This window comes from Camelus dromedarius, chromosome 16, assembly GCF_036321535.1.
Source record: "Camelus dromedarius isolate mCamDro1 chromosome 16, mCamDro1.pat, whole genome shotgun sequence".
NCBI lineage: Eukaryota > Metazoa > Chordata > Mammalia > Artiodactyla > Camelidae > Camelus > Camelus dromedarius.
The window spans coordinates 17,173,972-17,185,143 of record NC_087451.1 but is presented as its reverse complement, the minus strand read 5'-3'; the positions used below and the strand labels follow the sequence as shown (position 1 = coordinate 17,185,143).

General features: G+C 45.9%; 1 long non-coding RNA gene and 1 pseudogene across 1 annotated transcript; one reads left to right on the top strand and one right to left on the bottom strand.

Annotated features, from left to right (window-relative positions):
• The first annotated feature begins 1,649 nt into the window (after positions 1 to 1,649).
• Positions 1,650 to 10,600, top strand: LOC135323213 (uncharacterized). Its single transcript, XR_010384471.1, has 2 exons — positions 1,650 to 1,703; positions 6,941 to 10,600. It is a non-coding gene; the product is annotated as an uncharacterized LOC135323213 (long non-coding RNA).
• Positions 5,750 to 6,534, bottom strand: LOC135323172 (proteasome maturation protein-like; annotated as a pseudogene).
• Positions 10,601 to 11,172: the final 572 nt, after the last annotated feature.

Sequence of the window (11,172 nt, the reverse complement as noted above, 5' to 3'; positions counted from 1 at the left end):
TTTCAGACTTTTGTCTCATCTTTGGTATGTGGTGTCCATATTTATGCTTAGCTTTTCAGGTCTTTGTTAAAGTTCATGTGTATCTGGTGCTTTTCCGTGTCCACAGCTCTTCCACAGTCACGGTCTCACCTGAATGTCCCTACAGTGCGTGGCTATGGTTCCTGTTTCCTGAACATTCAGAGAAGACCGACACTGGCGAAGGGAGTGGGGTCCCCATCTGAGGGGAGCTCCCAGGTCTCATGGGAGAAGACCTTGAAGAGACTTAATATGCTGAACCAGGAGGAGTTCTTGGGAACCATCCAGTGCCCGTGGGCCAGAGAGGAGGCAGCTTGCTCGAGGGGAGAGGGAAGCTTCAGCTGGAATTCAGACCACCTGGGAGACTGACTGACTGACTGACTGGTATAATACTTTGCTCATAGTGTGAACCAGTTCTGGTTAGTTTCCGCTCATCCCCAAACACAGAATCTACGTGTAGAGGACTCTTTTGTGGAAAACATGTTAACATAAGTAACATTTTTATGAGCCTGTTTTCCATAAAAGAGTGGTTTCGTTTTACAGTCTTGCCAATCCCTTGCCTGTCCGGCTTAATAGCAGACGGCTGGGTTCTCACCCCTGCTTCTGCAGCCTGTGGTAACGTCACACCTGGTGGGGCCTCCGGAAAACTCCAGAAAGAATGAGAGTCAGAAAGGCACATCATGTCTTGCTGTTAGTGGATCTCCTGAATAAAGGTCTCAAGGACCCTTGAAGATTCCCCGGACCACGCAGAGAACTACGGCACAGACTCCCCTGCTCCCGGAGGAATCAAAACAGGATCAAGACTGCGAGCGTCCTGGGGGGAAATGCAGAACACACTAGGTTTCCGAACCCACGGATTTTTAACAGGTGTTCACTTTTTAAATTACTGCAGTCAGAGGCACAGCGGCAGGTGGAGACACAGCCCTGTGGCCTCGCTGTGTGACAGCTTGTCCACGCCCGCCCACCTCCCGCAGCCCGGGGCAAGATGCCTCCCACCCGCCTCACCCGGGGGAGGGTCCGCGAAGAGCACCCAGGTTTTTGCAGAAACACCCAGGAGAGCCTGGCATGTCCTGTCTGGTGTTTATGACCAGGAAACACATTCTGACTCCCCAGGGCCGCCTTGAGCTGTAGGCCACCAAATGACTGGGGCCAATTCCTCTGAATTTCCCAGCGCAGGAGGAAAGTAGGGCTGTGATCAAACCAAAGTGTAAACCGTTACCCCAGGCAAATTGACAATAAAAAGGCAGTTTTTTGTTTTTGAAAAGTCATTTCCAAAAGACACTTCTTTTCTATGATTCTTTAAAAAAAAAAAAGCAAATGGCCACTTACACAAAGTGCAATTTTCTACCTCGACTTCATCCTACGTGAGCAGCTTCTTTACACCTAGAAGGCCTCGATGTAGCAAGTTTTCTTTTGAAAATTCGGGGGGGGTTGGGGAACGTCGCAAGCATCGTTTTCATTTTATGTACACAGGCCTTCTCTAAGCGGACAGTAAATCTAACCAGGGGGTGCTGGGCACTTCTCACTGGCCAAACGTGGTCTGTTATGCTACCATTTCTATCTTCTGAGATCAAGACCCAGCAGAAACGATGAGCAAGCACCGGCAGGCCCGCTGCTTCCACCTCCTGTCGACCGGGCTCCGCTCACCTGTTAAGGCCTTCATCCCGTGTTGCTGTTGTCCGGTTCAGGTGAGGCACCTGTCACCGACTGGGGTTCTGCTCACCTGCTGGGCCCATTAAGGAGTCCAGATGAGGTGAGGTCTCATCCAGTCCGAACAGAGTTATCACCCCAGGTCCTGGAAATTGTAACAACCTCCATGGGGTTCGAGTGGCCACCACCGTCACCCTGCCGGGCCCCACGCCCAGAGGCGCCACGTCCTTGCTGAGCCCCTAGAGATGGGGCTTTGGTGGGACTGGCTCGGAGGTGGGGGCGGGGGAGAGGCCCTAGTTTCACTGTTTGAGATCCTGTCAGTGAGAACGCATTAGAAATTGTAAAGCGCTCTTGCTGGACAGGAGAGCTCTCTGTAAGGGCTGGAGCCTGAGAGCCCTGCCACCTCTGCCCCAGACCGCTGGGTGCCCACCCCTGCTGCTTCCCAAGCCTCAGTCTTCCCATCTTGTACAATGAGGACAGTGGATAAGGTGAGTGGTTTTCCAACTGTGCTTCCCTAGGGCCCGCTGCACATTATTTCTTTTATAGCAGGAAGTCTGTGCCTCTTTATCCCTTTCACCTGTTTTGTCCGTTCTTCCACTCTCCTCCCCTCTGGCAGTCACCCGTTTGTTCTCTGTATCTATGACACTGTTTCTGTTTTGTTTTTTAGATTCCACGTGTAAGTATTTGTCTCCCTCTGTCTGACTTATTTCACTTAGCATAATACCCTCTAGGTCCATCCATGTTGTCACATGCGGCAAGATTTCACTCTTTTTTTTATGGCTGAATAGGATTCCATTGTGTGTGTGTGTGCGTGCGTGCGAGCGCGTGCGCTGCATCTTCTCAAACCAATCATCTGTTGATGGGCACTTGGTTTGTGTCAGTGTCTGGGTTATTGTAAATAATGCTGCAATGAATATAGGGGTGTATATATCTTTTTGAATTACTGTTTTTGTTTTCTTCCGGTAAACACCCAGAAGTGGAATTGCTGGATCATATGGTGGTTCCATTTTTAGCGTTTTTTTGAGGAACCTCTATAGTGGCTACACCATTTTACATTCCACGAATGGTGCGTGTAAGTTCCCGTTCCTCTCCATCCTTGCCAACACTGGTTGTTTCTTGTCTTTATGATCATAGCCATTGTAACAGGCGTGAGGTGGTATCTCGTTGTGGTTTTGATTTGCATTGTCCTGATGATTAGAGATGTCGAGCATCTTTTCATGTGCCTGTTGGCCATCTGTGTGTCTTCTTTGGGCAAATGTTTATTCAGATCCTCTGTCCATTTTTAAACTGGGTTGTTTACTTTTTTGATACTAAGTTGGATGAGTTCTGTGTATATTTCAGGTACCAACCCCTATTGGCTATGTTATTTGCAAACATCTTCTCGCCTGGCCTGTGTATCTCTAGATCTCTCCTCCTATGAGTAAAAGAAGCCCCTTGTTTGTGAGTGTGAGGTTGATCCAGTACTGCCCACAGGGGACCATCATAAGGAAGCTTGATTTTTGCCTCCCAGTCTTCATTCAGACTTGTTCTGTGGGGGTGGTTCATTATCACCCTTTTGAATTGAATACAGAGACGGGGTCTTTTGGACACTCTTCTTTGGCAAAAAAATTCCTAGGTCACTTCAAGTTCTAAAAGTCTCATTTCAGTAATTGCAATTTTAAAGAATATACAGAATGGTCAAATTAATGGAGATGGAGGATAGAATAGTGCTTGCCAGGGGTGGGGGGCCGGGGCTAATGGGGAGTTATTGTTTGGTGGGCATGGGGTTTCCACTGGGGATGATGAAAATCTTCTAGAGATGGATTTATAACAATGTTATAACGTGTACTTGGTGCCACGGAATTATACATTTAAAAACGGTTAAAATGGTAAATTTTATGTTATGTTTTACCACAATTAAAAATGCAAAAAAGTACAACCCAAAAAATAATTTAAAGTTTATTTGAGGAAAACGTCTCCCTTGTACCTTCCCCATCTGTTTTTGTTTTGTTTTGTTTCTTGACTCTGCATATGCTTTTTGTTTATTTATTAACTTAATTGAAGAATAGTTGATTTACAATGTATTAATTTCTGGTGTACAGCATAGTAATTCACATATATATATATATATATATATATATATATATATATATATATATTCCTTTTCATAATCTTTTTCATTATAGGCTATCACAAGGTAGTCAATATAGTTCCTTGTGCTATACAGTAGGCCCTTGGTGTTTATCTATTTTATATATAGTAGATGGTATCTGCAAATGCAGAACTCCCTTTTATCCCTCCACCCCCACTCCATCTCCCCTGGTCACCATAAGTTTGTTTCCTATGTCTGTGAGTCTCTCTGTTTTGTGAATAAGTTCATTTGTGTCATTTTTTTAGATTCCATGTATAAGCGATATCAGGTGGTATTTTTTTTTTCTCTTTCTGGCTTCCTTCACTGTAAGTAATGATACATACAGTGTACTGTATGATAATCTCCAGGTCCATCCATGTTGCTGTAAATGGTGTTACTTGGTTTTTTATGGCTGAGTAGTATTCCACTGTATAAATATACCACAACTTCCTTATCCAGTCATCTGTTGATGGACATTTAGGCTGCTTCCATGTCTTGGCTATTGTATATAGTGCTGCTATGAACATTGGGGTGTATGTGTCTTTTCAAATTAAAGGTCCCTCCAGATATATGCCCAGGAGTGGGATTGTTGGATCATAGGGTAAGTCTATTTTTAGTTTTTTAAGGGATCTCCATACCTGATCTATTTTGGATAGGCCATATGCAACAGGAAAAAGTGTGAGTGTGTGTGTGTGTGTGATAAACTCCTATTTCCCCTCCCCTACTGCTCATACACCCTGAGACTCTCTTTCTCACTCACTGACTTGGCTGATTTTCCTTCCTCCAGAGTTGACGCTGGGGAGAAGGGGAGGAAAGGGGCAAGAAAGGTCTTATTCTGACTGGTGCCATGAGCCCTAGTACCACAGCATCTCGCCGGGTCTGGTATGTGTATAAAGCTGACTCCTCACCTAGTGGGGCCCTTTTGTAAGTTCTTCCCAAATCTGCTAGCCCACACCATTATTGGGGTCTCTCACCACAGGTGAGTCCCTTGGTCTGACCTCCCCTACACTCACAGGCAGCCTAGGCTTCAGCTTCCTGCTGCTAAGGCCTCAGCTGCCCTCCAGGTGGCGCCCTTGGCCAGGTTTTACCACGCTCTATGCCGCTTCCTCTGCCACAGCTCATGTCTGGTACACAGCAAACAGTCACAAGTCTTTTCCTCGCAACAGATTTTAGGGGAACCAGTTTCCAGTGCAGCAAACTGCCTTCACTTTACTGTCAAGACCAGTGGTAGCCAGCAAGTCTGTCATGCAATCTATGTTTAAAATCAGATTCATTAAGATAAAATTTACATGAAGTAAAATTCACCAATGTTACTATCTACCACCACTTACCAGCACCACAATCAGGATAAAGAACATGCTTGTCGACTAAAATGGTTCGTTGTGTCCTTTGCCTCACCTCTTACCTCTGGCCCTTAGCAACCACCAATCTGATTTCTATCCTGATCCGTTTTCCTTCTCCAAAGGAATCGTGTTTTAAGGATTTACATATTATAAATGGAATCACACAACATACACTCATTCATATCTGATTTCTCTCACTTAGCATAGTCTTTGCGAACCATTCATATCTTTGCTTGCATTACTAATTTTTCTCTTTATCACTGAGTAGTGTTCATTTTATCTAGACACTACAGTTTACTTATTCACCCAATGCTAGAATTAGGTTGTTTCCAAATTTTTATCATTATGAATATAGCGGCTATAAACGTGTATACACGTCTCTGTGTGGATATGTGCTTTTATTCCTCTTAAATAAGTATCGAAGAGTGGAATTTCTGGGTCATATTGTAAGTGTATGGTTAACTTGATTTAAAAAAAAAACTACCAAATTATTTTCCAGAGTGACTATCATTTTGCATTCCCACCAGCAATGAATTAAAGTTCCAGTTGCTCTATATTCCTGGCAACACATAGTATTGTTGGCTTTTTTTTTTTTTTAATGTAGCCACCCTAGTGTATGTGTATAGTGGTATCTTATGTGGGTTTTCCCCCCCATATGTCTGTACTCTTAATGTTGTGCACATGAAATTATAGTAAAAAACAAATATAAACAAGATGCATCCCCTCTATTTTCATAAACAGCACACTGAATCCCAGTAAACTGAGTTTATATTCCACTGTCAAGTGCAGCTCTCCCATCAGTTCACTGTGTGATGTGTCATTAAATATATCTTCCAATCCAACAGTCTCATCATTACCCCTCAAAATACCCAGTGAAAGGTCTGAGCTTGGATGAAATGGAAGACGCAGAGCTTGCCGCATTGCTTTGAATTCCATTTGTAATTTTAATGACGTAAATAGACCCTGTTTGTTTCTCAGTGTGGGAAAAAATTCACTTTTTTCTTGGTTGAGCTGGAAATTTTTGTCTGATAATGCAAGAGGATGTCTGACAGGGCAAAAGTTCATTTTTCCCAGAAGAAAAATCTTCCTGAAGAAGATCATGACTTTCAGAAGGTCCAGTTGCTGAAAGTTCAGGGACTGGAATACTGTCCTTTAGCTGAGCTCCAAGCCCTCTGGCTTTCACCTTCCACTCGCTCTGCACAGCCTCTCAACGCTGTAACTGCCAGCTGGCCCGGTCCCTCACTTCCGTTTCGTGTGGTTTTAATTTGCATTTCCGTAAGGTCTAAAGATATTGAACATCATTTTATTTGCCCGTTATCCATTCACCAATCTTCTTTGGTGAAGTGTCTGTTCAAATCTTTTGCCCATTAAAAAAAGTAAACTGTTCTTATTGAGTTTTAAAACTTCCTGGTACATTCTATATTGGAGCTCTTTACCAGATAAATGTGTTTGCAAATACGTTCTACCAGTCTGTGCCTGGTCTTTTCATTTTTCTTAATGACATCTTTTAAAGATCAGAAGTTTTTATTTCTGATGAAATTCTGTTCCTTATTTTGCCTTTGTTTCCTATCTAAGAAATCCTTGCCTAACCCAGAATCACAAAGATTTTGTCCTGTTATTTTCTAGAAGTGTTATAGTTTTAGCTCTTATAGATAGGTCCATGATGAATTTTGAATTAATTTGGGGGGTTGGTGTGAGGTACAGGTCAAGGTTCATTTTATTTTTTGCATATAGGTATCCAGTGATTCCAATGCCATTTGTAGAAAAGACGATCCTTTTCACTTTCCAACCTTTGCTGAAAATCAATTTGTTACCAACTCAGGTCCCTGGACTCTTTAATCAACAGAAATTGAAAAGCAGCTGGACGAGGAATTCAGGCAAGGCTTTCCTGGGACACGTGCTGCAAGCAGGAGGGAGTGGAAACAAGTACCAGGTTTCCTTGCTTGAGGAGGGGCAAGCTGGCTCCTTCAGTTGGGTAACAATGTGGGGCGGGCTCAGCTTAGGCTGCCTGCCCACCCCCTTGGCGGTGCCGTGTGCAGGGATCACGGGCAGTCCCCTGTTTTTGCTCCCAGCTCCTCAGCAGTGGTACTTGGCGTATGGCCTTTCTGTATCTTGATGTTCATAATTGCACTAACTGCACAGGTACAGCTTTTTTAGTCCCTAATAGTTTCTTCGTATTCTGCTGCTTGAGGAGAGGTTTGTGCACGTGCAAGTGCAAGCACTTCAGTAGAGGGTCCCAGGTCCTGGCCTATCTCTAACTGACTGTATGTGTATGAGCCTTCTGACTGGTAGGGGGGAGACAAGCCCACCTCTTCCCCACAGCTGGGCATGGGGGTTGGGGATGGGAATTACTGTGTAAGTCTCTCCAAAGAAAGCCTACGTCTAATTTTTTTAACACCTTTTGGCCTCTCCAATCTGTTCTGTGAGCTCAAAGCAGGTGATCAGCTGAGGGTCACAAAACTGGTTCTCAACCACCTCCTTTGCAAGTCCTGCTCTGGGAGTCCTACGGCACTCTGGAATGTGGGAATCATTGGCACCTGTTGTCCTGAGATCCTTGTCAATACTCAGACCAGGCGGGTCCCCTTCTCACATCCTGTGACGCTTGCTTAAACCACTGCAGGCAGGTTTCCATCATAGTTCCTAACTCACACAAGCCCAGAGATGGAAAAAAAAATCCTGGGATGCATCAAAAATTTTGACCAATAAATTAGGGTGATTGAGTGGGACTTGGGGAGGGGAGTGGCAGACAGATTCTTTTGGATTGAGGGGTAGATGCGATGCAGATGGGGCTGGAAAGCACTGGGAGGGTGTCTTACAGGCGGAGAAAAACCGATGGGATCGAGGGGTACTGGGGATAGTGGGAGCGAATAGAGCAGGAGGAGGGTTCAGAGGGGCTGGAGGTCATGGAAGGAATGGGGAAAATAAGAGGGAAGCGAGAGCTGTGGAGGCTGGGGGACCAGGAGAATGGAGGGGACTTAGCTGAGCTGGGACAGGGAAGACCTGGGGAAAGGGATGGGGCAAAATAGCAACTAGAGGAAGTTGGAGAAGACTGGGTGGGGTTGGGAGTGGCCAGCAGCTGTTTCTTGTACACAGAGGAAAATATTTAAAAATTTAACATTGTGATAAAACACACACAGCTCTTACCATTTTAAGCATTTAAGCATTTAACTACAGGTGGCATTAAGTGCATTCACAATGTTATGCAACCATCCCTACCATCTGTCTCCAGAACTGTCTCATTTTCCCAAACAGAAACCCCTTAAACAAAAACTCCCCCTTTACCCAACCCCTGGGAGTGTCTATTCTGCTGTCTGCCTTGTACAGAGAACACATGAAGCCATGATTTCCTTGTCCCTAGCCTTGTCCCAAGTGGAGGTACAGGGGACTGGGGGAAATGGAGTTGGAGGAGAGTCTCGGAAGCCCTGTGGAGGACCAGAGGGACTGCGAGGAGGGCTGGGGCTAGGAGGCCTGGGGGTTCTGGGAAGGGCTGGAGGAGCTGGGAGTTTTGAGGAACTGAGTGATGACAGGATGGATGGGAAGGGGCGTAGCCAGGGCTAGGCATCTTGATAAATCACAACCCTTCCAAAAACAGAGCCCTCTGGTCCCGGCTCCCTGACCACCTGCTGCAGCAGGCTCCATGCTCTGGCTGGGTCTGTGTGGTGACAGCTGCTGGGACCCTCCCCTGGCTGCCAGGTTGGGCCCTGCCCCCACCCTATAGTCCGTATGCTCCCATCCTGCTTGGGGTAGGAAATGGAAGTGGGCCTGGGGGACCTCGCCTTTCCTCCTCACTGGGTCCAGGGGTAGTTGGAGGTGGCATTAAACCTTGTTTGTGTTTTACTCATTTCTGGCAAACCAAGGGCCTCAGTGTAACGGCCCTTTTGAGGGGTGCAAAGTAATCTGCTCATTGTCCCAGGGGAGGAACTAGAAAACGAGTCTCCAACCAGTCTAGACCAAAGGGGAGGGTCAGCAGGGAGTGTGGGAAATGGGAGGAAGTTGGTGGGACTGGGGGCTGAAGGTATTAAAAGACTGAGTGTCTGGGAGGGTTAGGAAGGGACTAGGGGAGCTGGATGAAATAGAACTGGGGATGATTTGGGAATCTGAGTTGCCAGAGAGAGACTGGAACCTAGAAGGAGCTGAGATTCCAGACAGGGTGGAATAAGAGAAATGTTGTGGAGGTGAGTGGGGGACATGGAAGGGAAGAGGTAAATCGGGAGAACCTGGAAGAGGCCAGGAGAGCTGGGGATGGGGGCTAGTCATTGGAAGGATGTTAGGGCCTGGAGTAGGCCTGGAGGATCTGGCAGTGACATTCAGGTGCCGGGAGGGGCCAGAAGGCTCTGGGAAGAAAAGGGAGGTGATGCGAAGAGGTGGGGTGAGGCATGGTGGGAGGGGCATGGCGACAGAGGGCTTGGGAGAAAGTGGGAACTGCAGGGCGACAGGGGCGGGGCTGAGAGAGGCACTCCTTCATCCAGAGGTTAAAATTCCCCACTGTGATTAATAGATTTCTCAGCTTCTCCTTGTGGTTCTACAGGTTTCTGCGTTCCCTACTTCAGTGCTGTTAAGTGCACGCCTAACTCCAGTCCCCACCACAGCTCTGACCCCGTTAAAATCCACCTTCTACGTGGCAGTAAAGCAACTCATGTCCTCTCCTTGCTTGAAACCTTGCAGAGCTCCCTTACCTGCACCATTGCCCTCAAGGCAACCCTAGCCTGGCCCAGCCTACAGGCCCCGCCCCTGCACATAGCCCCGCCCCCACGCACAGCCCCGCCCCAACTCGTCCCACCACCCCAACTCCTGGCCTGGTTCCCTCTCTGTCCTCAAGCCTCTGCCCACCTCTGTGCTACTCTCCAGCCTCAATATCCTGTCTTCTTTAACGCTCCAGATTGAGTCCACGCTTGGGCTTTTTTGCTCCTGCTGCTTCTGCCTGGAATGTTTCCTCCACGGGTCTTAGCTACCTTCTTACTTTTCAGGTCTCGACACAAATTTCACCTTCTTTGAACAGGCTTTCTCAGACCAACCCCCTGGCTAAAGCAGCCCCCAGCTCACTACAGTCTCTGTGAACCATCATGGCCTGAGTTCATCTTCATCAACCAGCACCTGCCGTCTCGTGACTGTGCCATTTGTGTGCATATTGACTGCCGCCCCTAAAGCATAAGCCTCCCCAGTTCAGGCTGTTCACTGCTGTAACCCCCGAACCTGGAGCCGTGCCTAGCCAATGGTGAGGGGTCGATAAATGGCTGTTGATTGATTACTGATTGACTCATTCATACTCATATTCATAGCAGCATTATTCACAATAGCCATGAGGTAGAAGCAACCCAAGTGTCCATGGACAGAGAGTGGATAAACAAAGTGTGGTACATACATACAACAAATGGAATATCATTCAATCTTAAAAAGGAAGGAAATTCTGACATTTGCTGTAACATGGATGAACCTTGAGGACATTATGCTAAGTGAAATAAACCAGTCACAAAAAGACAAATATTGTATGATTCCACTCATATAAGGTACTTAGAGTAGTCAAATTCAGAGACAGAAAATAGAACGATGGTGTCCAGGGTAGTTTCTAGAGGGGGTGGGGACATGGGGAGTTATTGTTTAATGGGTTACAGTTTCAGTTTTGCAAGAGGAAAGAGTTCTGGAGATGGATGGTGGTGATGGTTGCACAATATGAATATCCTTAACTCTACTGAAGTGTACACTGAGAAATGGTTAGGGTGATAAATTTTATGTTATGTGTTTTGTACCACAATAAAAAGAAAAACATGATGGACATGTTCATGACTGCTGAATCTCATTAATGGATTGTCCATTTTACTAGTATGAAATATCCATCTTACTCTTAATGCCTTTCGTCCCTAGTTTTAGTTTGTCTGACATCACTATTGCCACACCAACTTTCCTCTTTCTTTTGTACTTGCCTGGGAAGGATATTTTTGTCCATCCTTCGTATGTCAGTATTTCCATATTCTAGTTGTTTTTTAGGTGTGTCTCTAACAATACAACATGATTGGATTTTATCCATTTTGAAAGGCTTAGTTTTCTTAATAGATA